At 41.4% G+C, this 25,721-nt stretch overlaps 1 pseudogene; it reads right to left on the minus strand.

Moving 5' to 3' along the window:
- Positions 1 to 8,762: 8,762 nt before the first annotated feature.
- The window catches only part of LOC125462846 (protein adenylyltransferase SelO, mitochondrial-like), a 67,197-nt pseudogene continuing 50,238 nt past the window's right edge, over positions 8,763 to 25,721 (minus strand).

Here is a 25,721-nt window from a genome sequence, read left to right on the forward strand (position 1 = left end):
CAGAAGAAGATGCTGAACAGAGGGTCCTAGAAGTAAGAGTGCAAAAATAATTGAAGGTGGCAGATTGAGACAGCTGTTAATGAAGCATACAATGGAGATACAATAGAAGGATGTTTTTCAGATTGCAGATCTGTAACCAATTGTGTTCTGCAAGGATCAGTACTGGTTGTAACATAGATAAATGACTTGAAGGAGAATGTAGGTAGCCTGTTTAGTAAGGTTGCATGTGACCCAAAGATTGGGGTAGCTGTGGATAGTGAGGAGGATTGCCAGAAAATATTGCAGGATGTAGATAAGGTTTGAGTGGTAAATGGCAGATGGAGTTTAATTTGGATAAATGTGAGGTGATGCATTTTGGGAGATCTAACGGGTGGAAAGTATACAGTAAACAGCAGAACCATTAGTAGAATCAACATGCCTATATTTACATGTACAGGTCTAGTTTCCTGAAAGTGGCAATACAAGTGGATAAGGTGGTCTAGAAGGCATATGGCATGCTTTCCTCCATTGTCTGGGCATAGACTATAAAAAATTAGCAGTGTTGCAGCTGTATAGAGCTTTAATTAAGCTGCATTTGGAATATTACATACAGCTCTGGTCGCAGCACTATCAGAAAGATATGGAGGCTTTGATGAGGGTACAGAAATGGTTTAAGACCATAAGACATAGGAGTGGAAGTAAGGCCATTCAGCCCATCAAGTCCACTCCACCATTTAAATCATGGCTGATGGGCATTTCAACTCCACTTCCCTGCACTCTCCCCGTAGCCCTTAATTCCTTGTGAGATCAAGAATTTGTCAATCTCTGCCTTGAAGGTATTTAACATCCAGGCCTCCGCTGCACTCCGTGGCAATGAATTCCACAAGCCCACCACTCTCTGGCTGAAGAAATGTCGTCTCATTTCCGTTTTAAATTTACCCCCTCTAATTTTAAGGCCGTGCCCACGGGTCCTAGGATTTTGCCTGATTTGGTTAGTATTATTTACGAGGAGAGATTGGAAAAACTTGGTTTGTTTTCATTTGAACATTGAAGGATGAGGGGCGATCTGATAGAAGTTCACAGAATTATGAGAGGCATGGGCAGTCGGAGTCTTTTTCCCAGGTTAGAAATCTCAACGACTAGGGGACACAGGTTTAGGGTAAAAGAAGGTACGTTTAAAGGAGATGTGAGAGGCAGGTTTTTTTTACACAGAGTGCCTGGAATGTGCTGCAAGAGAAGGTGTTGGAGGCGGATACAATTACAATGTTTAAGAGGCACCTTGATAGATAAATGAATAGACATGGAAGAGAGGGATATGGGCATAGTAGAAGCAAAAACTTTTTAGTTTAGAAAGGCATCTTGCGCTGACACAGTCTTGGTAGGTGAGTTTTCTGAAGAAGGACCTAGGCCGAAACGTCAGCCTTCCTACTCCTCTGATGCTGCTTGGCCTGCTGTGTTCATTCAGCTCTACACCTTGTAATCACAGTCTTGGGAGGTGAAGGGCATGTTCCTGTGCTGTACTATACATTTTTCACACGTCTTAAACCAATTTACACATGGTTTAGGTAATGATCCAGAGATTATTTTTGAAGTTCAGTTTTCTAATCTATTGTTTATCGCATATGCTCTCAATGCAGAACTTCTCTCCTAGTTGTACTGTGTCACTTGTAACTGCAATAGGCCATTGCAAGGTCGCTTCCAGTCCTGAGCAAATTTCCTGAACCCTGGCACTGAGCAGGGAACACAGCCATCTGGGTTCTTTTTTGCAGAAAATGGTATTAATTCTCCTCAATACATTATTACCTACTACTACTATTACGTTACTTGCTGCTTCTCCCACCTGAATGGCTTTCTGTACTAAGGAGCTATGGTTAGTTTGCATCAGTTTATTAGAAGTGGTATAACTGCCTGTTGGTACAAAGATTTCAGGCAACTTACTCACTCCATGTCTGCAGTTTAGTCTCCATCTCATAAATTCTGAGTCAAAGTTGCTTGAACTTCAAACACTTACTTTAGATGTGTTTGCCATACATCACAATTATATCCAGGAGAGCACACATGCTGCAGTCTTGTCACATCACCCCAAAGCCCATTCTTAAAGTGAGCTTTAATTATTTAAATATATGTTTTCACTTTCATTGCCTTTGATATATTTAATTAATTTTCTGTCAAATTTTATACTACGTAAAAATCAAAAAATAGAAAATAGCTTAACTGCTTACCCGAGATTTGCCAAATAGATAATGCCTTTTTCTGCAGTGGAGCAAGAACCAATTTCAATCAGCTCCATTGAATCTACTTCTTGTCTCTCGATTGCCTGCCACAGGGGACCTTTTCTCACTTTTTTTTTCAATTTCAACAATATATTTTATTCATACAAAATATCTTTATACATATATACATAGTCACAAATGCAGCTTGGTTCTATTCAGAAGCATATGGGGAAATAAGCACTGGAGTTTGACTTTATCCAACAAACAAACCAAAGACATCACTTACTTCTGCAAGATTATATGTATACATTTTTTTTGAGGCAACCGAGTGAGTTCAATAACAGAAAAGACTGCCATTTAACTTTGGAAGAAAGACATCAGACTGTAGTCTTTCCCCAGGCAGCTGCCCCAAGCTTTAGTCCATCCCTCAGCATCTAGTCCTAGACCTTGGAACATTCCAGTCTGCAACAAGGTCAAGGTCAACTCCTGTTCTGGAATAGCAACAAGTTTTGGGCAGACCAAAGAGCATCCTTCTCCGAGTTAATGGTCCTCCAGGCACACTCGATGTTTGTCTCAGTATTCATCCTGAGGAACAGACTGTATAGCACAGAGACTTGCATCGCAGAGCTGCTTGAGATGAACCTCAACAAAAACCACAGCATGTTTTACCAGACTTTCTTTGCAAAGGCACATTCCAAAAGATGTGTGACAGTCTGCAGCACCAGACCCCAACACAACACCCTGGCGCCCACTTCGAGGGCAATGTGTGGTGCTGCACGTAGACTGGGCATACAAGAAGAATCTCATAACAACATAAGAAATAGGAGCAGGAGTAGGCCTACTGGACCCTCGAGCCTGCTCTGCCATTGAATAAGATCATGGCTGTTCTTTTCGTGGTCTCAGCTCCACTTATTTACACTCACCATAACCCTTAATGCTGTCAGAGATAATGGGAACTGCAGATGCTGGAGAATCCAAGATAATAAAGTGTGAATCTGGATGAACACAGCAGGCCAAGCAGCATCTCAGGAGCACAAAAGCTGACGTTTCGGGCCTAGACCCTTCATCAGAGAGGGGGATGGGGTGAGGGTTCTGGAATAAATAGGGAGAGAGGGGGAGGCGGACCGAAGATGGAGAGAAAAGAAAATAGGTGGAGAGGAGAGTACAGGTGGGGAGATGGGGAGGGGATAGGTCAGTCCAGGGAAGACGGACAGGTCAAGGAGGTGGGATGAGATTAGTAGGTAGGAGATGGAGGTGCAGCTTGGGGTGGGAGGAAGGGATGGGTGACAGGAAGAACAGGTTAGGGAGGCAGAGACAGGTTGGACTGGTTTTGGGATGCAGTGGGTGGAGGGAAAAGCTGGGCTCTTCCTGCCCCACAGAACTCATCTCCACCTATCTGGACTCCATTTTCTCCCCTTTGGTCCAGGAACTCCCTACCTACTTCCGTGACACCACCCACGCCCTCCACCTCCTCCAAGACTTCCAATTCCCTGGCCTCCAACACCACATTTTGACCATGAAAGTCCAGTCCCTATACACCTGTATTCCGCATGCAGATGGCCTTAAGGCCCTCCGTTTCTTCCTGTCCTGCAGGCCCGACCAGTCCCCCTCCAACGACACCCTCATCCGCCTAGCCGAACTTGTCCTCACCCTCAACAACTTCTCTTTCGATTCCTCCCACTTCCTACAGACAAAGCGGGGGGCCATGGGCACCTGCATGGGCCCCAGCTATGCCTGCCTCTTTGTAGGTTACGTGGAACAGTCCCTCTTCCGCACCTACACAGGCCCCAAACCCCACCTCTTCCTCCGTTACATTGATGACTGTATCGGCGCCGCCTCTTGCTCCCCAGAGGAGCTCGAACAGTTCATCCAATTCATCAACACCTTCCACCCCAACCTTCAGTTCACCTGGGCCATCTCCAGCACATCCCTCACCTTCCTGGACCTCTCAGTCTCCATCTCAGGCAACCAGCTTGTAACTGATGTCCATTTCAAGCCCACCGACTCCCACAGATACCTAGAATACACCTCCTCCCACCCACCCTCCTGCAAAAATTCCATCCCCTATTCCCAATTCCTCCGCCTCCGCCGCATCTGCTCCCATGATGAGGCATTCCACTCCCGCACATCCCAGATGTCCAAGTTCTTCATGGACCGCAACTTTCCCCCACAGTGGTCGAGAACGCCCTTGACCGCATCTCCCGTATTTCCCACAACACATCCCTCACACCCCGCCCCCGCCACAACCGCCCAAAGAGGATCCCCCTCGTTCTCACACACCACCCCACCAACCTCCGGATACAACGCATCATCCTCCGACACTTCCACCATCTACAATCCGACCCCACCACCCAAGACATTTTTCCATCCCCACCCTTGTCTGCTTTCCGGAGAGACCACTCTCTCCGTGACTCCCTTGTTCGCTCCACACTGCCCTCCAACCCCACCACACCCGGCACCTTCCCCTGCAACCGCAGGAAATGCTACACTTGCCCCCACACCTCCTCCCTCACCCCTATCCCAGGCCCCAAGATGACTTTCCATATTAAGCAGAGGTTCACCTGCACATCTGCCAATGTGGTATACTGTATCCATTGTACCCGGTGTGGCTTCCTCTACATTGGGGAAACCAAGCGGAGGCTTGGGGACCGCTTTGCAGAACACCTCCGCTCGGTTTGCAATAAACAACTGCACCTCCCAGTCGCAAACCATTTCCACTCCCCCTTCTATTCTTTAGATGACATGTCCATCATGGGCCTCCTGCAGTGCCACAATGATGCCACCCGAAGGGCGCAGGAACATCAACTTAGATTCCGCTTGGGAACCCTGCAGCCCGATGGTATCAATTTGGACTTCACCAGCTTCAAAATCTCCCCTTCCCCAACCGCATCCCAAAACCAGCCCAGTTCATCCCCTCCCCCCACTGCACCACACAACCAGCCCAGCTCTTCCCCTCCACCCACTGTATCCCAAAACCAGTCCAGCCTGTCTCTGCCTCCCTAACCTGTTCTTCCTCTCACCCATCCCTTCCTCCCACCCCAAGCCGCACCTCCATCTCCTACCTACTAACATCATCCACCTCCTTGACCTGTCCGTCTTCCCTGGACTGACCTATCCCCTCCCTACCTCCTCACCTATACTCTCCTCTCACCTATCTTCTTTTCTCTCCATCTTCGGTCCACCTCCCCCTCTCTCCCTATTTATTCCAGAACCCTCACCTCATCCCCCTCTCTGATGAAGGGTCTTTGCCCGATGTGTCAGCTTTTGTGCTCCTGAGATGCTGCTTGGCCTGCTGTGTTCATCCAGATTCACACTTTATAACCCTTAATGCCTTTACTATTCTAAAATCTATCCACCTTTGTCTTAATAGCATTCAACAAGGTAACTTTAACTGCTTCATTGGGCAGGGAACTCTACAGTTTCATAACCGTTTGGGTAAAGAAGTTCTTCCTGAACTATAAGATACCCCCTCATTCTTCTCATTCCCCCTCATTGCTGTTATTCTTACCAAAATGGATGATCTCACATTTACTAACATTAAAGTCTATCTGCCAGACCGTTGTCCATTCCACCATTTAAATCATGGCTGATGGGCATTTCAACTCCACTTCCCTGCACTCTCCCCGTAACCCTTGATTCCTTCTGAGATCAAGAATTTGTTGATCTCTGCCTTGAGGGCATCCAACGTCTCGGCCTTCACTGCACTCCGTGGCAATGAATTCCACAAGCCCACCACTCTCTGGCTGAAGAAATGTCGTCTCATTTCAGTTTTAAATTTACCCCCTCTAATTTTAAGGCTGTGCCCACGGGTCCTAGCCTCAAGACCTGGCTATCTTTAGCCCCATTAGCTTGCCCACACTACCTTTTTAGTGATAATGATGACTCCTCACTTGCCACAGCCTCTGTGGCATCAATTACTATGTAGAGGTGCCAGTGTTGGACTGGGGTGGACAAAGTCAAAAGTTACAGAATACCAGGTAAAAGTGCAACAGGTTGATTAGAAATTACAAGCTTTTGTACTGCTACTTCTTCATCAGGTGAGTGATGAAGGAACAGAGCTTCGAAAGTTTGTGATTTCAAATAAACTTGTTGCACTATAACCTGGTGTTGTGTGACTTCTAACTTTGTCAATTATTGGCATGTTATTTGTTTCTTCTATTGTGAAGACTGACACAAAATAACGGTTCAATGCCGTGGCTATTTCCTCATTTCTCATTATTAAATCTTCCTTCTCATTTTCCGAAGGACCAATGATTATCTTAGCTACTCTTTTTTGTTTTATATATTTATAGAAAATTTTGCTATCTTCTGACAGCACCTTCCAAACCCACGACCACTTCCACCTATAAGTACGAGGGCATCAGACATATGAGAACACACCAACTCCAAGTTCCCCTCCAAGTCACACACCGTCCTGACTTGGAAATATATTACCATTCCTTCACTGTCACTGGGTCAAAATCCTTGAATTCCCTCCCTCATAGCATTGTGAGTCAACCCACAAGAGAAGGACTGCACCAGTTCAAGAAGACAACTCACCACCACCTTCTCAAGGGTAACTAGGAATGGGCAAGAGATGCTGGCCAGCCAGCGATGCCCACATCCTACAAATTAATAGAAAAAAAGGTACCACACCATCCTACAAAGGTGGCCATCAGGATGATGGTGGCATTGGTATCTTTCTCCACCCCTTGTTTTGTGTATGGTGTCCCTGCAGACACAGTTCATCTTAGACCGCCAGAAGAAGTGAAAGAATGGCTTGAGTGACTGCAGCAGTGCTGTTTCAGGGAATGGTCTAGACCTGCACCATGTGCAACAAATGAGTGAGTGCCTCACACCTGATCATCAGGTTTTTATCCGTAATGGAGAGGGAGCAGTGCTCCCAGAAGGTCAGTTTCTGGTTGATCTTGGCAACGCACTTCTCCCAAAATTTTGCAGTCACCCGCTCCTCTTAAGAGTCGAACTTGGTGATGCTGACTGCCTATGTCGGGGGTGCCCATCTCATCAACTCCTCTACGTAACACACTGACTACCTGTCATGGGTCTTCCTCTCACCACTCCTGTAGCTGCTGCTGACTAGCTGTCTTGGGGTCGTCCACTTGCCTGCTGCTTTAGACACCAAAACTTCCTCAAACATAATCCCTTCCAGAAGTGAGGCAGGGCTGAAATTCCATGAATTAAATGCATGAATGATGACTCTGCTAAAATTTTCAAAGTCAACCTCAATAAAATATACCTTACAAGCCACTAGAATGGTTAAGATGAGAAGTCAATGGCATTAATGCTTGACTATTAAGGCAGAAACTCAGCTAACATTAAATAAAAATATGGGATTAAGAGTCTGATGATGATTGTAAACTCGTTACCTATTGTCAGAAAAACAAATCTGGTTCATAAATGCCCTTTAGGGAAGGACATCTGCCATTCTTACCCAATCTCACCTAAGTGTGACTCCAGACTCATAGCCATGTGGCTGAAACTCACCTGCACTCTGGGCAAATTCGGCAGTAAATAAAATGGGCTATAAATACTGGCCTGGCCAGCAACATCCACGTCTTGTGAATGACTTTTTAAAACATTCTCTGATTTGAAATTTGCTTGCTGAGAAGCAGCAACTGGCATGTTGTTTCAGGAATTAAATACATACAGCATCTTAATAAGTCAGGCATCATCAAGAGATTTCTTTTGAAAAGCAAGATTACAAACCTTCACATAAAACAGGAGTAGCATTTGTCAAAATCTGTCAATCCATTCTTTCAATCAGTACTGCTACTTTTTTAAATACAGCAGAGGATGGATGAGTTATTTTAAGTGTCCAAGGTGGTGGCGGAGTAGGACACCTTAGGCGGAGCTCATCTGCTCCATATGTTTCATTTTTTTCCTCTTTTGCATTCTTTGCCCTCGTTTCTTCTCAGCAATATATTGAGCTCGCGGCGTCAGTATGAACTTGGACTCCCGGCCTCAGCCCAGACCCAACGCGGCAATCTCAACGCTAGGCATGGCAGCCTCTTGTCATGGCATGGCTGTCTCCTAGTCCAGTGAGACAATCTCTTGGTGGCCTGGTATGACAGTCTTTTGGCCCAGCATGGATTTCCAGCCTCAAAATAATTCCAGAGCAATCTCGCGGCCTCGAGGTGAATCGCAGCACGGTCTGCAGTCAAGGCCTGGCACAGACTACTGACGAGTGTTGGAAAGACTATTATTCTGAACTCTTTATTTCCTTATTTTCTAATTTATGCTTATGATCTGTAAAGCCACACTTTTTATTTCTTCACTTCCTTAATTTTTTCCGTAAGAATTTGCACTCAAGAATCTGTACCTTTGTACCTAAGATGTGCTGTAAGTGGCAATTTGTAAACTTGTCACTCTACTCATTTGAGTACATGACAGCAAAGCTAACTCTAATTCTGCAAATGTCCAATTGAGACAGATGGCACCACAATGATCTCATGCAAAACAACTCGGAACTTACAATGAAAACTGTCAGCACAGATATTTTTGATAGGGCTGGTAATTGGTAATAACCAGAACCACCTATAATTTATACCTTACGACATATCAATGGCAGGATTTTAAAATTTAATCAATTTTATTGATAATACACATTACAAAGACAGTCAATTTTATTTAACAACACTTTTAACTCTTGAAATATTAGTTCACACGAGGAATGTGGAATTATTTGGCTAAATGATTAAAAGCCAGAGGCTGGGCTATTAGCAATTTCTAGTCCTCCTCTAATTTATTTTTATCATTAAGAGGAACAGCTGACACAAAGTACTCTAGCCCATGAAGGAGGACGGGAAGAATATCCTGCTTCCTCAGCCTCTGTCTGCTCGTTAAAAGGATGACGCAAAATTTTCTGCAGAAGGCAAACCTGTAAGTAAGGCCAAGCAAAGAAATGATTTTTCAAATTGGTAGTGGCATGTCAACTTTTTAAACTCATTTTTGGACATTATATGAATATGGAATAGAATCTAGTTATTCATTGAACAAATTACGTCACATTATTTTAACATGACCTCAGTTTCTCATTCCTAGATTTTCATTCCTAACCTTATGTTAAAATAGGAATTTGAAGACTCTAATTCAGACAACTGGAAGAAAAGATCATTGCAATCCCTGAACGTTCATGCTACTCAAATTGGACTAAAAAAGGCTAGGAATGGTTAAAATTGCTCCCAAACAGAAACTGTGCTTTTGGAGAACTTTTTTGAACTTATTCTTCCTTTTGAGTTCTCTGCCTAAATATAATTATTGATTATTATTCACTGAACTGCAGTGAAGTGCCACAATTGATTTTACTGAGGTAGGACAAGGAGACAAGCCTCGAGTTCACCTCAGTCAGAACAAGAACTGAACCATGTTGGTGGTATTAATCTCCTCTACATGCTAGACATCCAGCTAACCAACTCTCAATTCTTAGGACTTAGAACAGATTTTCATACATTTCAATTGGGATTGCTTTTAATCATGTAAACAAAAATGGAAGATAATGGTATCAGGCTGCAGGGGCCAAATTTAATGAAGAAACTACCTTTTTATATTCTTCCATAAAATGAAAGCATCAACATATGTTGCTTATTCTTAATTGCTCTTGAAAAGGTGGTGGTGAGTCACCAGCTTCAACTATTGCAATTCATGTAATATAGGTACACCCACAGTGCTATAAGGAAGTGAGTTCAAGGGTTTTGACCCAACAACAGTGAAAGAACAGCAAAATAGTTCCAAGTCAAAATGGTGCATGGCTTGGAGAAGATCTTACAGATTGCAGTTCTTCCATGCATCTTCTGCCTTTGTACTTCTAGGTAGTAGAAATTACAGGTCTCGATGCTTGAAGGGAGTCTTGTTGAATTGCTGCAATATACTTTGCACACAATACACACTGCTGCCATTGTATATTAGCGGTGCCCTAAGTGAATTCTTTTGGTGGTGAACAGGATGGCGATTAAATAGTCTGCTTTGCCCTGAGGAGTACCAAGCTTTCATCACACACCCAATTTGTGTCTTGTAGATGATAGACAGGTTTTGGGAAGTTGGGAGGCAAGTTACCCATTGCAAAGTTCCTAGTCTCTGACCTTCACTTGTAACCACTATAATTATGTGGCTGGATCAGTGCAGATTCTGGTCAATATATTATCCTCAGGCTGTTGCTGATGAAGGATTCACTGATGGAAATGCCATCAAAGGTCAAGGGGGATAATTATCTTCTCTCTTTTTGGAGATAGTCATTGCCAGGCACTTGTATGATGCAAATGTTACTTACTATTTATGAGCTACTTATCAGGACAATGATTGTTGTTATGGCTGCTGACAAAAGGTTTGTTCAACTACTTCTTCTGTCCAGTGGTTGACTACCACTTTCTATCACTGTTGTTACCTATACCCTCCCTCTTCTGAGAGTAGCATAATGATATCAAAGTTCACATCAAAATTATGGTGCATGCATAACAAACACAATTTTAGACATTCGTATCAGAATAATAACATAAAAAATAAGTTCTCAAATACACAAACACCTTTTGTGGGTATAGAAGGAACAAAGATGGTGATAGGACTAAACTTGTGTCCCACAACGTCCCATCTCCAGACTGGCATATGGCAATTTATAATAGATAATCTTTGCCTTGTAAACAGAATACTAGGCTAAGGAAATTAAGATGAGGGGATAATACTTAACTTTTAGGTCAATTATTTGAGTAAATCACAAATGCAATGAGGTTACCTCAGAAAAGTCATTTCTCTCGCTCTTTCTGATTGCTGAATCTGCCATCCAATTGCGAAGAATGTACCTAGGGTTGACACCTTCAAAAGAAATAATGACAATCAAGTCATTTTAAAATTATTTTTACAAATGAAATTCATGGAATAAAGGTTTTATTAAGAAAACAATTTTAAAAAGCCCTACTTTCCATTCTGATTTTACGTGCTTCATCTGAATCCAATTTGTTCCTGTAAGAAACAGTATTTGTAGACACTTCTCCTCTCGGGAATATTGTGGACATCACTTTATTTCAAAACAGCTAATTTAACATTATTAAAAGCATTTTTAGGAAGTAACTGGCAATAAGAAAGGGATTTCCCAGCCCCATGATGAAGTTCCAAAGGAGTGTGGTGTGCAAAGTAGGAGGAAGCTATGTCAGGATCTCTTCACAGTGTATTCCCAGGGCAGATATTTGAGGCAATTGAGACCAAAGTGGGATAATGTTATGGATTTTCTGATATTTTGCATGCCTTGAATCTTATGTAATATGGACATGCTGTTAGTACAACATTTGATGGCCATCCCTAACTCCCCTTGAACTCAGTGACTTGCTGGCCAGACCAGGTATGAACAGCAGATTTTCTCCCCTAAAGGACCTTAATGAACCAGATGGGGTTTTACAAAAATAAATGACAGCTGTCATGATCAAGATTAGCTTCGTATTCTAGATGTATTATTTGAATTTAAATTCCACCAGCTGCCACAGTACAATTTGAAATCATGTCCCCAAAGCATTAGCCTGGGTTTTTGGATAACAAATCCAACAACATTAATACTTAAATCAACATCATGCCGCACTGTACATGAAAGCAGGTAGCTTATTGGAGGAACTTCAATCCTGAAGGGCCACAATTGTGGCTAATCCTGATCTAACAGCTCCTGATCTGTCCCAGCAGCAGCCAACTCTGGGTGTGGCTGTCCAATGTCCAGAGTTGCATGTGGCATGAATATTACTTGTCAACTTAAATTTGGCATAATGATAGTGTCAGAAACACAATGCAGGATATCCTCAATGTGAAAATAGCACTTTGCCTCTCAAGGACTAAGCAGCAGTCACTGCCACCAATACCAACATGAACAGACACATCTGCAGCAATCAGCTTGTTGAATACAAGGCCAAGTACGTTTTTCCCTCTTATTGGCTCCTTCACTATCTGCCCCAGGTCCAGCCTAGCAACTACGTTCTTTAGGTGACAACTAGCTCATTTAATAGTGGTGATGCTGAAGTTACTCAGTGATGACTCTGAAGTCCCCAATTAGAATACTAATACCCAACAGACTCTGTTGGTATTGCTAGTCATTAAACTTAACAATAAGACGGCCAGTTGCTGTTACTAATGTAAATCTGATATCATCTCTTCCTGAAAGGTAAAAAAAAACCTGCTCCAAATTTCCCCTACAGCAACTTTTATAAGTCAGTGGTGAAATAGTGAACACCTCCTGTGGATTTGCTGCATTTCAGAAACACATCTCTGGATCTAGGATTTATGAGCAATTTCGTGGAGCCCACTCCCTTATAAGAACTACCAAATTGTCACACATCCTATAAGTGCTCTTATGAGCAGCCATCTGTATCCAGTCAATGCTGCATACTGAAATGTGACTGACTGCACCCTTTCTGCGCTTCAGTATCCTATTTGGCAGAATTTAAACAGTAATAAGCTGAAACTTAAGTATCTGTTCAGTACACATCATCACATAATGAGTAAAAATGCTATGTGTTTTGGCCATTGCACTGATGTAAGTGCCACTGTGTTTCTTTGATAAAAGAAGATAGCACACAAACCATTCCAAAAACTGAAAGAACTACAGAGATGCTGGAAATCAGAAACAAGAACAGAAATTGCTGGAAAAATACAGCAGGTTTGGCAACATTTGTAGAGAGGTCAGAGTTGCTTGAGGTCCAGTGAGAGAGAGAGAGAGAGAGACACACACACGGGATGAACTGTGAGAGAACAGTCAACCTTTGATGCTTGCGATCTGTAATATCCCTAATCCTTTGAAGATGCTCTACAACATGACTACAGCAGGTGTTACATAAAATCTTGAGAGGCATGGATTAGGGGAATAGCCAAGGTCTTTTCCCCAGGGTAAGGGAGTCCAAAACCAGAGAGTATAGTTTTAAGGTGAGAGGGGAAAGATTTGAAAGGGATCTGAAGAGCAACTTTTTCACACAGAAGGTGGTGCCTATACGGAACAAGCTGCCAGAGGAAGTGGTGCAGGAGGTATTTGGACAAGTACATGGATTAGAAAGGTTTAGAGGGATACGGTCAAGTGCAGGAAAATGGGACTAGTTTAGCTTAGGTAGCCTGTTTGGTATGGACGGGTTGGGCCAAAGGGCATGTTTCCATGCTCTATGACTCTAAGTGAATAAATATTTACTAAAGTGGAGTGTTCACAAATTGATTGAAAACATGTGCCATGGCCATGCACGCAGATATTTTAAATTTATCCTCCCTCCCATTACATCAAGGTGCAGGCCCAGTATCTGCAGCTGGGGTGGAGGTAGCCTGCTTTGTTTTCTGTTCATTAACCATTTCTGAACAAAGAGGCTCGGAGGGCATATCAGGAGCAGCACCAGGCATACCTAAAAATAGTGAAGCCACAAAAGAAAGCTACTTGTATGCTATATGGTGTATGCAGCATGCATACCAACAGATCAGATCTAATCTCTGTATCTGCCATATCCAGTCACAAATGGTGATGGACAAGTTAATAATTAGGATGAGGTGGTGGCTCCACAAATATCCCATCCTCAATGATGGGCAGCCAAGGCATCCTTGCAAAAGACAAAGCTGAAGTATTTTCATCAATCTTCAGCAAAAACTGCTTCCTCCTTGGATCCCTAGGTTCACAAATGCCAATCTTAAACCAATTCCAAATCAAATTAAACCAAATCAAGAAACAATCACATAAACAGACAAAGCAGGAATAAACCAAATCAGCCCCTTGAGCCTGCTCCATCATTCATTGGGATCATGGTTAATCTTACTGCAACCTAAAATCTGCATTCAGGCCTGCCCCTGATAACCTTTCAATGCATTTCCACCTTTGTCTTTAAAGTATACAGGGACTCTGCTTCAGCTACCTTTTTAGGAAGGCAGTTCCAAAGGCTCTCCATCCTGATAAATATTTTTGCCTCAGCTCTGTTTTAAATGGTGACGCCTGATTTTTAAGCAGTGTAACCCAGATCTAGACTCCCTCATACAAGAAAACATCCTCTCCACATTTACATTGTTAAGACCCCTCAGGTTTTATAGTTTCAATCAAATCACCGCTTATTCTTCTAAATTCCTGGGGATACAAGCGTAGACAGCCCAATATTTCTTCATAAGACAAACACCAAACCACCCCCATCCCTTTTCAGGTATTAGTCTAATAGAATAAGAGACTAGAATAGGGCCTGCATCCTTGCAAGGAGATTTGTTAGCACCACTTCGAAGGATTTAATCTAACTTGGCAGTGGGATGGTATCCTGAGAGCAGTTTCAGCAGAGGCAGATGAACAGTCAAAATTAAAGGAGTCAGCAAGGAAGGAAGTCAAGAAGGCATAGAAATTATAGGTGAGTTAAGGCACAAGGGAGTCAAAACTTTAACTCTGCTTTCTTTCCTTAGGTGTTGTCAGGTCTGCTGAGTTTTACCAGCAATTTCTGTTTTTCTTTCCGATTTCCAGCATCTGCAGTTCTCTTTTTTTTTGTTGAAGTCACAAGGAAGTTTGGCAAGGTTGGATAGTATTTATTTTAAAGCAAGGAGTGGGACAAACAAGGCAAATGAGTTGAGGGCTCAAATTCAAATAAGGGGGTATGATGTTATTGCTATTATTGAGACACTGTTGAGAGAATAGAAGGAATGGCAGTACAAGAGTTCAGGATATAGGATTTTTATGGGAAGCAGGGAGAGAGTTATAAGAGGACAGGGTGATGGTCAGGAAATCAATTACAGCAATGAGGCATGACTCGTGGGAATTGCTGGCTGGCTGGCTGGCCAACATTTATTGCCCATTCCTAGTTACTCTTGAGAAGATGGTGGTGAGGTACCCTCTTTGAACCATTGCAGTCTATGTGTTGTAGATAGACCCAAAATACTATTAGGGAGAGAATTCCAGAATTTTGACCCAGCAATATATTTCCAAGTCAGGGTGATGGCTTGGAGGGAAACTTACAGGTGATGGTGTTCCCCCATGTCTGCTGCCCTTGTACTTCTAGATCGTGGTTGTGGGTTTGGAAGATCTTTGAGAAATTTCTGCAGAGCATTTTAGAGATAATACACACTGCTGCAACTGCATATCAGTGGTGGAGACCGTGGATGATTGTCATGTGATGCCAATCAAGCAGGCTATTTTGTTCTGGATGGTGTGGAGCTTCTTGGGTATTGTTGGATCTGCACCCAACCAGACAAGTAGGGAGTAATCAATCATAGTCCTGACCTGAGCCTTGCAGATGATGGAAAGGCTTCAGGGAGCCAGGTGCTGAGTTACTGGCTTCAGTATTTCTAGCCTCTGACCTGCTCTTGTAGCCACTGTATTTATACAGTCAGTCTAGTTGAGCTTCTAATCAATGGTAACCCCAGAATGTTGACAGTGGGAGAATGCTGGGAATGTCATTGAATGTCAAGGGGCACTGGTTAGATTGCATCATATTGGGAATAGTCATTATTTGTCATTTCTGTGGTGTGATCATCACTTGCCAATTTTCAGCCCAGCAGGTCACCAGATCCAGTGGATTTGTCAACCTTGGGCCCATTAATTCTGCAAGATCAAAACTAGTGATTCTTGCAACCAACTCATGCGGGAATTTAGAATGCAGATCGCCAGGTCCAGTGGACTTGTCAACTTTGGACCTATTAATTTCAGGCGCGTGTTCTTAAGTTTCTGATTACAACTAGATCCTTGGCTCCATATTATTTCCAGAATGATATTTGTGTCTACTACATTTTGACATCACATCATAAATTGCTTATCAATTCTGTTTAGTTAACCATAAGTATTTAAAGGTAAAGTTGCCACAGTCCTATTAGACCATCTGCAGAATTTTAAGACTCAGTTTTAATGTCTAAGTTAAAAATGCAGCTTGCAAAGCACCCCAGAGCAAGATGCCTGGGACAGTTGGATCTCAACTTTATGGTCAATATCAATTTCTTGCTGAAATCTACCTGAAGGGTTGCTGATCAACTAGGAGATTATTGGCACCGAAGTGATTAGCAAATGGAGAGCACATCCAGGACAGGGTGGTTGGAATCTTGTTTGTTGTACATTAGTTTAGCATGGTTTAGCTTTTAGCACTGTAGTCAAGATTTTTCTCTATTTCACAGCTGCTATCAAAGGATTTGCAAGAACGGGCTAATGACAATAGCAGCCCAGGGTTGGGGAAGCCCAAGATCTCTATGTAGGCTTCAGAAGAGTACTCCTTTTCCTTAGTTACTTACAAGGTTGACCTTGTGATGAAATCACAATTTCTATATACAGGCTACAGGTTAAAATTTGCGGTTGGGCCTCACTTATATTGCTCGGGATCAATCTGTCAAATTAAAGCAGGGAGCTACTTCTTTCCCAAGTGGACAAAGTTGAAATTGGTTCAGTTGTAAAGTAAATATGACCATACCATTTACCTCTGAAATACTGTTAGTTGCAAGTTGTTGTTGTGCAATCTCACTAAGCTGACAAAATGTCATCGTGAAATCTGCTCTTGTATCTTCCATCAGCTACAAAAATGAAAGAGTTTATTAAGGTGTTCCCAGTGCAACTCTGTTTATTTTAAAATTCTTGATAGCTTTAAGTTTCCATTTTCAGAGATTTTGCCAAAGCACAAGAAAGTATGCTAAAAAATTAAATGCTTTTTAAGTGCTTCTTTGTATTGTAAAATGCATGAAACAAGTACCCATTATATTAAAGAAAATTGTAGAAAATAAGGATGCCTTGTGGCAATTACTATACAAATTAATAACACTTCTAAAGAAAAATGAAGTTTCAGGCGTCCAAAAGAATTGTGTGGCCACAATTCACATTTTAAGATTTTACTATAATAAACAAACTAAAATCAACACGGCCTAAACATTCCGTTTTAGGCAGCGTGGTGGCTCAGTGGTTAGCATTGCTGCCTCACAGGGCCATGTTTGATTCCTCAAGTGACTGTATATGTGGAGTATGTACATTCTCCCTGTGAATGCATGGGTTTCCACTGGGTGCTCCGGTTTCCTTCCACTGTCAAAAGATGTGCAGGATAGGTGGATTGACCGTGATAAATTGTCCATAGTGTCCAGGGATATATCGACTAGGGGGATTAGCCATGATAAATGCGGGAATATGGGGATAGGATAGGGGGCTGGGTCTGGGTGGACGGCTGTTTGGAAGGTCAGTGCACACTTGATGGGCCAAATCACTTCGTTCCACACTGTAGGAATTCTATAATTCTAGGCAACTAACACTCTACACTACTGAAAAGGTTTTATAATGTCTTTTGAACGTCACTTCACTCAGTGTTCTAAGTATCCTCGAACTGACTTCCAGCCAGATTCCGGTAACTCCTTGGTTCTTAAATTTCCAAAAGTTCCATTCTCTCTTCTTCTTTTCAATCCAAAAAATTAACTAATTCAAGCAGAGATAACAAAGTGTAGAGCTGGATGAACACAGCAGGACGAGCAGCATCAGAGGAGCAGGAAGGTTGACGTTTCAGGCCTAGGCCCTTCTTCAGAGCCTTCGGGTAGCATCGTTGTGGCACTGCAAGAGACTCAGGATGGACATGTCATCTGCGGAATGGGAGGGGGAGTTGAAATGGCTTGCAACTGGGAAATGCAGTTGTTTAATGTGAAACGAGCATAGGTGTTCTGCAAAGTGGTCCCCAGGCCTCCGCTTGGTTTCGGTGATGTACAGGAGGCCACAACGGGAACAGCGGATGCTTTTCTGAAGAAGGGTCTGGGCCCAAAACGTCAGCTTTCCTGCTCCTCTAACGCTGCTTGGCCTGCTGTATAATCTCTGTACAGAACTACTGAAGCCTATAGTAACAATGGCATGTGTAAAAAATCTTTAAATTCAGTGGTTCAGAACTTCTTAAAAATAAATTGCTGTTACTACAACCCTATAATGGTGTTAGCTAACCAGACATCAAAATATTAATAGGAGAAGGTACCAGCACCTGACATCTCCGTATCTTGTAGAAATAATGAAAATCTTGCAAAAATATTGAAAAAAAATGTAAGAGAAAACGCTGTCAATCAGACAATGTTTACCTTTTTCAGCAGCTACTTCAATAAAATAATAGAAGTCCTGGCTCTTTGGCAAGCCTCATAATGCAAGATGCAGGATTATTCCCTGCACCCGTCTAACGCACTAACAAAAATTACTGATGTCAAGAATGGGAATGGAATCACTTCCCATCTGCTATTTTTAAAGATCTGTCAAGTCTCCCTGACTCCGCAAAATCCAGTCCGGTTTTGCCTTAAATTAAGTAAGACAATTTAAAACATAGATAACAAAGTGTGGAGCTGGATGAACACAGCAGGCCAAGCAGCATCTCAGGAGCACAAAAGCTGACGTTTCGGGCCTAGACCCTTCATCAGAGTGGTAGTATGGCGCACTGACCTCTACATCGCCGAGGCCAAACGCCAACTCTCCGACACCTCCTCCTACCACCCCCTTGATCATGACCCCACCCCCGAGCACCAAACCATCATCTCTAACACCATCCATGACCTCATCATCTCAGGGGACCTCCCACCCACAGCCTCCAACCTCATTGTTCCCCAGCCTCGCACGGTGCGTTTCTAGCTCTCTGATGAAGGGTCTAGGCCCGAAACGTCAGCTTTTGTGCTCCTGAGATGCTGCTTGGCCTGCTGTGTTCATCCAGCTCCACACTTTGTTATCTTGGATTCTCCAGCATCTGCAGTTCCCATTATCACTGATACAATTTAAAACACAGCCGCCTTATAAGGCCCCGCTTTATAAAAATCTGCAAAGAAGAACAACTTTCCAGTATACACTTAAGCATTACTTAACTTTTAACACTTATAGCTCTATTTCAACTGCCAAGACATTTCTCCTCAACCTAATTACTCTCAAACACGTGATCGTAGAGCTAGATATTCAGAACAAAATGCCAACAGTAGCTATGAACACTACAGGAGGTAAGTTTTAAGAGTATCAGCTAACATGGAGGTCTGACAACTCAAGGTGAGATAGAATAGCAATTCAAGAAAGACACAGCTTCAGAACTTGGGTAAGGTTTGCCAGCAGGACTGTTTGGCTTATTGTACAAGGGAGGGTGAAAAACAACAGGAGGTAGCTGAACATATGGTCTCAAATTTATTGAAGTAATAAGCTTACCTTCAACAAGTAGGCAATCAAATAGTCATCATTATTATCGTGTCCAATCAAGCCCAACTTTGCTTTGAATAAGTCCATTAATCTAAAAATTGATTAGCAAGTAATGAGTTATAACGTCATTGTAATGACATCTATTTACCAAATAGCACTTTCAGGTAAATTTTCAAAAATTTTTTTATTACAAGGCAAACGGATTAGAAACAGAAACATGAATGGACTTGAAATTCAACCCAAATTCTAACACGATAGAAGCAGCTTCTATTTAGCATCTGAAGGTGCAACATAGTTTGAGGCTTTGCACATTTACAGATGAATTTATTTTAAGTTCTTATAAACCTTAGGATCATTTGGAGGATTGAAAAATCCCTTGTAAGTCAAAACATATTCCAAGGCTATTGTGGGAATTCTTTGGATCTACGACCACCAGACTAAGTGTAAACCCAAATCAATTACTTTATTTTCTTTCCAGGGTCCTCTACAAAGCTACTTTATCTGCCTTATAAGATAAAATGTGAGGCTGGATGAACACAGCAGGCCAAGCAGCATCTCAGGAGCACAAAAGCTGACGTTTCGGGCCTAGACCCTTCATCAGAGAGCTAGATCATGATGAAGGGTCTAGGCCCGAAACGTCAGCTTTTGTGCTCCTGAGATGCTGCTTGGTCTGCTGTGTTCATCCAGCCTCACATTTTATCTTGGAATTCTCCAGCATCTGCAGTTCCCATTATCTCTGATACTATCTGCCTTATAGTTTGCTGAAGCAAGAGATTTGGCTTCACAGTGGCTACATTTCAATAAATAGTACCATTATGTTCCACATTTTTGGATTAGTACTCCCAGCCCAGAGATTTTCACTGCTTTCAGGAAAGGTGAGGTAAAAATCAATGGAAAATGTGGAGGAGAGGTAAAGACAACATCCAACTTCGATGTAACATGTGAAGATTTAATAGGCTGAATCAGCCTTAACTTGGTGTTTATTTTTATAAGATACAAAGGTGTAAGGTGCTGATGGTTCCTGCCATTAATATTTCAAACCATGGAGGAATGTTTGTTTAAAGACTGGCTCTTGGGGGAGAAGTAACAACAATGGGCTTTCATTCTTTTTCCAGCTTTCTTCCATGTTCTGCTGAATGTTCATGCCAGAATAAAGGTGATAATGATCTTGACCTCATCTGATCATTCTTCATATGTGAATCAATAGCAGTGACTCATAACATAGCTTTCATTCATCTGCAGCTCATGACTGCCGAATGGGTGAGTGAACTAGCAATCATAACCTCCACACTGCAGGATATCAAGTGGGCTTGGTATTAGTCTCTAGGTCTCTAACATAAAAATGCCCTGCAATGTTGTTAAGATGTAGAGCTTCCTGGCGTTATACTCATTGTGTCAGAAGGATCTGTTTTCATCAAACTATTGACCTATAGTCATTATTACACTTGGTCATCGCTTTGCATGTATGCACAGTTGAGACTGACATCTGAAGCAATGGGAAATCATTATATCCGATGTTCAAACTATCACTTGGTACTGCAGAGTACCATTCTTAATAATGCCCTTTCTGCCTGTATTATTATGTCCCGCAAGAAAAGGTTATAATTTTTAAGAAGAAAAGAGATTCATCACTGCTCCATCTTTGATCCACTTACTTGCTTGTTTTCTATGTCTTGGCATGACACCAAACAAAGGATTTAATTATTGCGTCAGTGCAGCAGCCAAAATAGGGCTTCAAAGGTATTCTGTGATACATCCATTCTTGCTGGAATTAATGACACTTTTTTTTTGCTTTTCCACTTCTTAGGTGTCCCCTTGCTACTATGTCAATTTGGCTCACTGGTAACTGTCTTGCTTCGTAGATCCAGAAAATTATGGGCTCAAGCTCTACTGCAAAGACTTGGACACATAACCCCAAAAAACATTCTGTACAGCACTGAGAAATGGCTACCTTTCAAAACAGCTATTACACGAGGGCTTGAATGCCAACTCACTAGGCATAAAAATGTAAATTATTTCATAAGGTTCTACTGGTGTCTTGGCTAAATTATTGCTCAAATAAACAGATTAACTGGTTAATAAACTCCCTTATAGATGGAGAATTTGCTGCATACAAATTAGTTGTTAAATTCCCTAAATGGTCACAATGAATGCTCTAAAAATTTTGACTGTGAATTACACTAGACATTGAGAACATAAAATATACAGTTTTTAAGTGCTTGACTGAAAGAATGGTTTACCAAATGTAATACATGAATCACTCATCATATCTCTTATAAATGAAAATGAATACTTACTTGGTCTGATAAAGATCAGGATATCCTTTTAATATTTGTTCAGCCCTAGAAATCCAATAGAAACTAAATAAACATTTGTGAGAAATACTGCATGTATAAACGTGGACTGAGTCTTAAAGTGTGACAGACATGTCTGGCATTGCTTACACCAAGCAGTACATGCTACTTCCGCTACTAAATAACTGTCTTCGTTGTCTACACATTGTTCAAAGTCTTACTTCTATGTATACTTCTAATGTCATGTTTTGTCATAGGTTCTCACTCTGTGTTGTTTGGCACTTCCACTGGTGGAAGTAAAAGAAATTAAAATTCTGAACAATGCTATTTCTATGCTTTCTTACAAACTGGTGAACAATAGTTTTGATTAATTAATGGGAACAAAATCGCCCAGATATGCTTTTTGATGAATGTATTACGAAAGGAATTTTTTTTTGTTTTCAATCTTTCTCATGCTGCTTTGAACATTTTGCTACATTCAAAGGCATGTAACTTTTCAACAGATGAAATGTCTGGTCAGGAATGCTTGGGAGAAGTACTCAGAGATGGGAATATAGCACATTAATAGCAGATTCAGAATAGTATTAAAGTTGGGATTCTTCTCAGCTCGGGGAACATTTCACCATTGGGACCTTCATCATCAGATTGGGGTTCACTAGACCAGGGTCATGGGCATTCACCATCAGACTGGGGTTCATGACACCAGTACTGTGGAAACGGAGATACAGTGTCAGCCATCCCCCGGGAGTCCCCAGTGAGCAGAAGGCAGTGAGACTAGCCTGTTGAATATATCTAAAATAGTTTTAAACTATTAGATTCACTCATTAGTTTGCACGTCTAAATCAGATTAAGTTAATAAATTTGCTTTATACCAAAATGCATGTCTTCTTGTATTCATTTTGATCAGAACTTATAGAACCTGTTTAGCAATTTCAGTCTAACAATTGGTGATGTGAAGAAATGCAAAATGTTCAAGAAGGAAAAAGGAGAGGAGGAAGACTGAGGGAAAGTTCCCTAACACTTTGGCTGGAGAGCAGGATGGTACCACCACGATTTGAATGAGACTGAAACATTGTGTTGGCAACCTGTTTGCCCTGTAATATCAGTGAGTCATTGCCAGTTGTCACAGTTGTATTCTTTCTTTTCCTAACTAACTGATATATCACAGGAGTAACGGTTTAATTGGCTTTAAGTTTGAGAAGCAGCAGCCTTTAATTGAAGTTGTCGTGTCACTGGCATAGTTGAAAATATGACTGGTAGATTATTTAAGGCAAAAGTCAGGATCATCAGTAGTAACAGGTGTCCTGGAACTTGAGGAAATATGTGATGGTAATTATGAGTGTGCCCTCGATAGACATTTGAAATTTGTTACGAAAGGAACAGTTAGAAACTGTCCATAATAGTGCTTTATCGTTGGATAAAGAAAATAGAAAGCTGTGGGAATTGGTAAAAGGGCTGGAGGATAAAATTGATTACCAACAGGAAAGCACTGTACCCATTATCTGCAATATGAAGAAAAGACTATGGGTAGACCCAGCAGTTCAACTGGGCAAACTGAATATTGATGTTGAAACTCATGACAAAATGGACTTCTCCTTTCATTTTGCAAAATCAAAATATGCCAGACAAAAATCTGTGAACAGACTGTGGCTAGAACTGTTATCTTGTAAGGCAAGACAAGTAAACTTGAGAATGTAGTTGACAGCATTTCCCCAACTGTTTCATTCCTGTGTAGTGAGTCAAAGCCAGTGTGTGATGTTACCCAAGAGTCAGAAGGGGTGAACAAAGAAGTAGGACACTTTGGCACAGTTAGAGATCTGCTACTGAACTTGAAGAGCCCTCTGTGAAAACTGGATTGTTCCCATGACAATTACAAGGAGAGTATCCTTTATATTTGACTGAAATCATTATTAAAAACAAGGACCCAAAAAAGATCATAGGTTCAAGATGTTCAAATCTTATTTCATTGAAAGTTTATAAAGTGTTTTTCTTTAATTGCTATAGAAAATATGTTGTGAATAATTGATTTAGCTTGTTCTGAAAACATGGAAAGTTTCTGGAAAATATTAAAATTAAACTTAAGAATCTGGGATGAGACATGGTTTGTCTGCATGCTTTTTGAAGGTGTCTTAAAAGAACCAACTAGGAAATTTAAAATCCCAGTTTGAAATTGTCAGGAGATTTTGACAGTTTTAAATCTTCTCACACACCTCTGTGCAAGAAGATGTGATTTTGGACAGGACTATGTTCTGGACATTATTGACCCACAGAGCTTCATCCTGAGCCACAGTGGTTTTGTCTTTGAAGAGTTCTCAAGAACAGAGAGAGGGAACTGAGAGTCTTGTGCAGATGAGGTCTTTAAAAACAGGAGAAACCTCAAATGAATTTTCAATATCACAGCACCGTTTAAAACCACCAAGCCTGGACATAATTGTTTCTGAATCAAGATTGATAAAATTTCTTGAAACATGTTACAAATTTTAATTTAAAACAACAGCAAATAGAAACAGAGATAACACGGTGCGAAGCTGGATGAACACAGCAGGCCAAGCAGCATCAGAGGAGCAGGAAAGTTTGGCGTTTCAGGTCGAGACCCTTCTTCAGAAAAATTTCTTCAGGACCTTTTTTTATTCTTACTATGCTACTATCTCTGAGTGAATTAAACTTTTTTTGTTTGATCTATCTTACAAAAAATTACATACACTGATCTAAATTGTAACTTGCTAGATTATGCTCCTTTTTTTCTGAAGGGTCCCAACCGAAACGTCAGCTTTCCTGCTCCTCTGATGCTGCTTGGCCTGCTGTGTTCCTCTAGCTCCACACTGTGCTAACTTAAACAAAGTTTAATAATGCTCGAAATCACACAAGAATAATGTTTGCTTGTCTCTTAAAGCTATTACGAATATATGTTGTTTTTCTCTCCCTCTGGACTGTAAGGTTTCTCCAGAGTTCATGAATCAGTTATAATGGCAATTAATGGGGATACACTTAGAATAAAATAATAGTAACAGGGAAAAATTGACACAACATCAAATGGAGATGGGAATGAGTCATTTACATACAGTTAAATGGAATATATCCAATGAAATAAAAGTGTAGTCAGAAATCAATGATTAACAATTTTCTCTTCAATATACACCCGCTTTTACCCATGTGATTGTTTTAAAGGAAGTGAATTGGATGATCTGGCCACCACCCAGAACATTGGGACTGGGCAAGGAGAACACATAGGTGCCCCCCACCAACTTTTGATCTTTCAAAAAGATTGCCTGAAAGTCAAGAATATGTGGCATTATGCTAGGATTCCAATGTAAGTGTGCACTGGTGGTTTTACATCACAAGTAACTAAAATGCAGGAATACGTGGCAAAAACATACTGAAGATCATGTACACCTGCTTGACAAAATGGTTAGTGTGGTCTGGAAGAGCACAAGAACATGGTTTAAATGATAAGGCGCTAATACATATCCATAACAAAACTGACTTTAAAATAATGGAAGTAGTATTGGTGAGAGGGAGGTAAAAATTACAACTAGAGATGAGGGGATGCAGAAATACTGAAGAATTGGGTAAAAATGAAGAAACACCTGGAAAATCTTTTAAGTTCATGCATAACCTGGCACCAGTTAAACATGGGGCAATTTTAAACTTTATCATGTGTACAGTCAGCTTGTGGCTTTGGAACAACATGTACGTGCTTATGTAAGGAACTGGTCATCTGTTCTGAAGATGTCAAAGGGTGGAAGATAGTGTTAAGCTTAAAAATGATATTTCCAAACGAGATAGTTAAGGATTAATCAGACAAGACAATAAGTAATCGAAGAAAAATATGTTAAAACAGGCCTAGTGTAAAAATAGCTTGTTTTGGCTAGAATGTAACTGCAATGACCTTATCTCTACATGCTGTCTGGCAGTGACACCTGGATTTGTATTTTCACAACAGAATGCTTGGCTGAAGTGGTCAAAGACAACAGTACAGCACGTAATATTAGATTCAGCATAGTATTAATATTGGAGTCTTTACCCAGCTCGGTCGACGTTTCACCATCGGACAGGGACTTACCAAACTGGTACAGCAGAAACTGAGATAGAGTTCCAAATGCCAGCCATCACCCAGGTATCCCAACAGGCAGAAAGCTGTGAAACTTGCTTGTTGAATATGTC

This window comes from Stegostoma tigrinum, chromosome 2 (assembly GCF_030684315.1).
Source record: "Stegostoma tigrinum isolate sSteTig4 chromosome 2, sSteTig4.hap1, whole genome shotgun sequence".
Classification (NCBI taxonomy): Eukaryota; Metazoa; Chordata; class Chondrichthyes; order Orectolobiformes; family Stegostomatidae; genus Stegostoma; species Stegostoma tigrinum.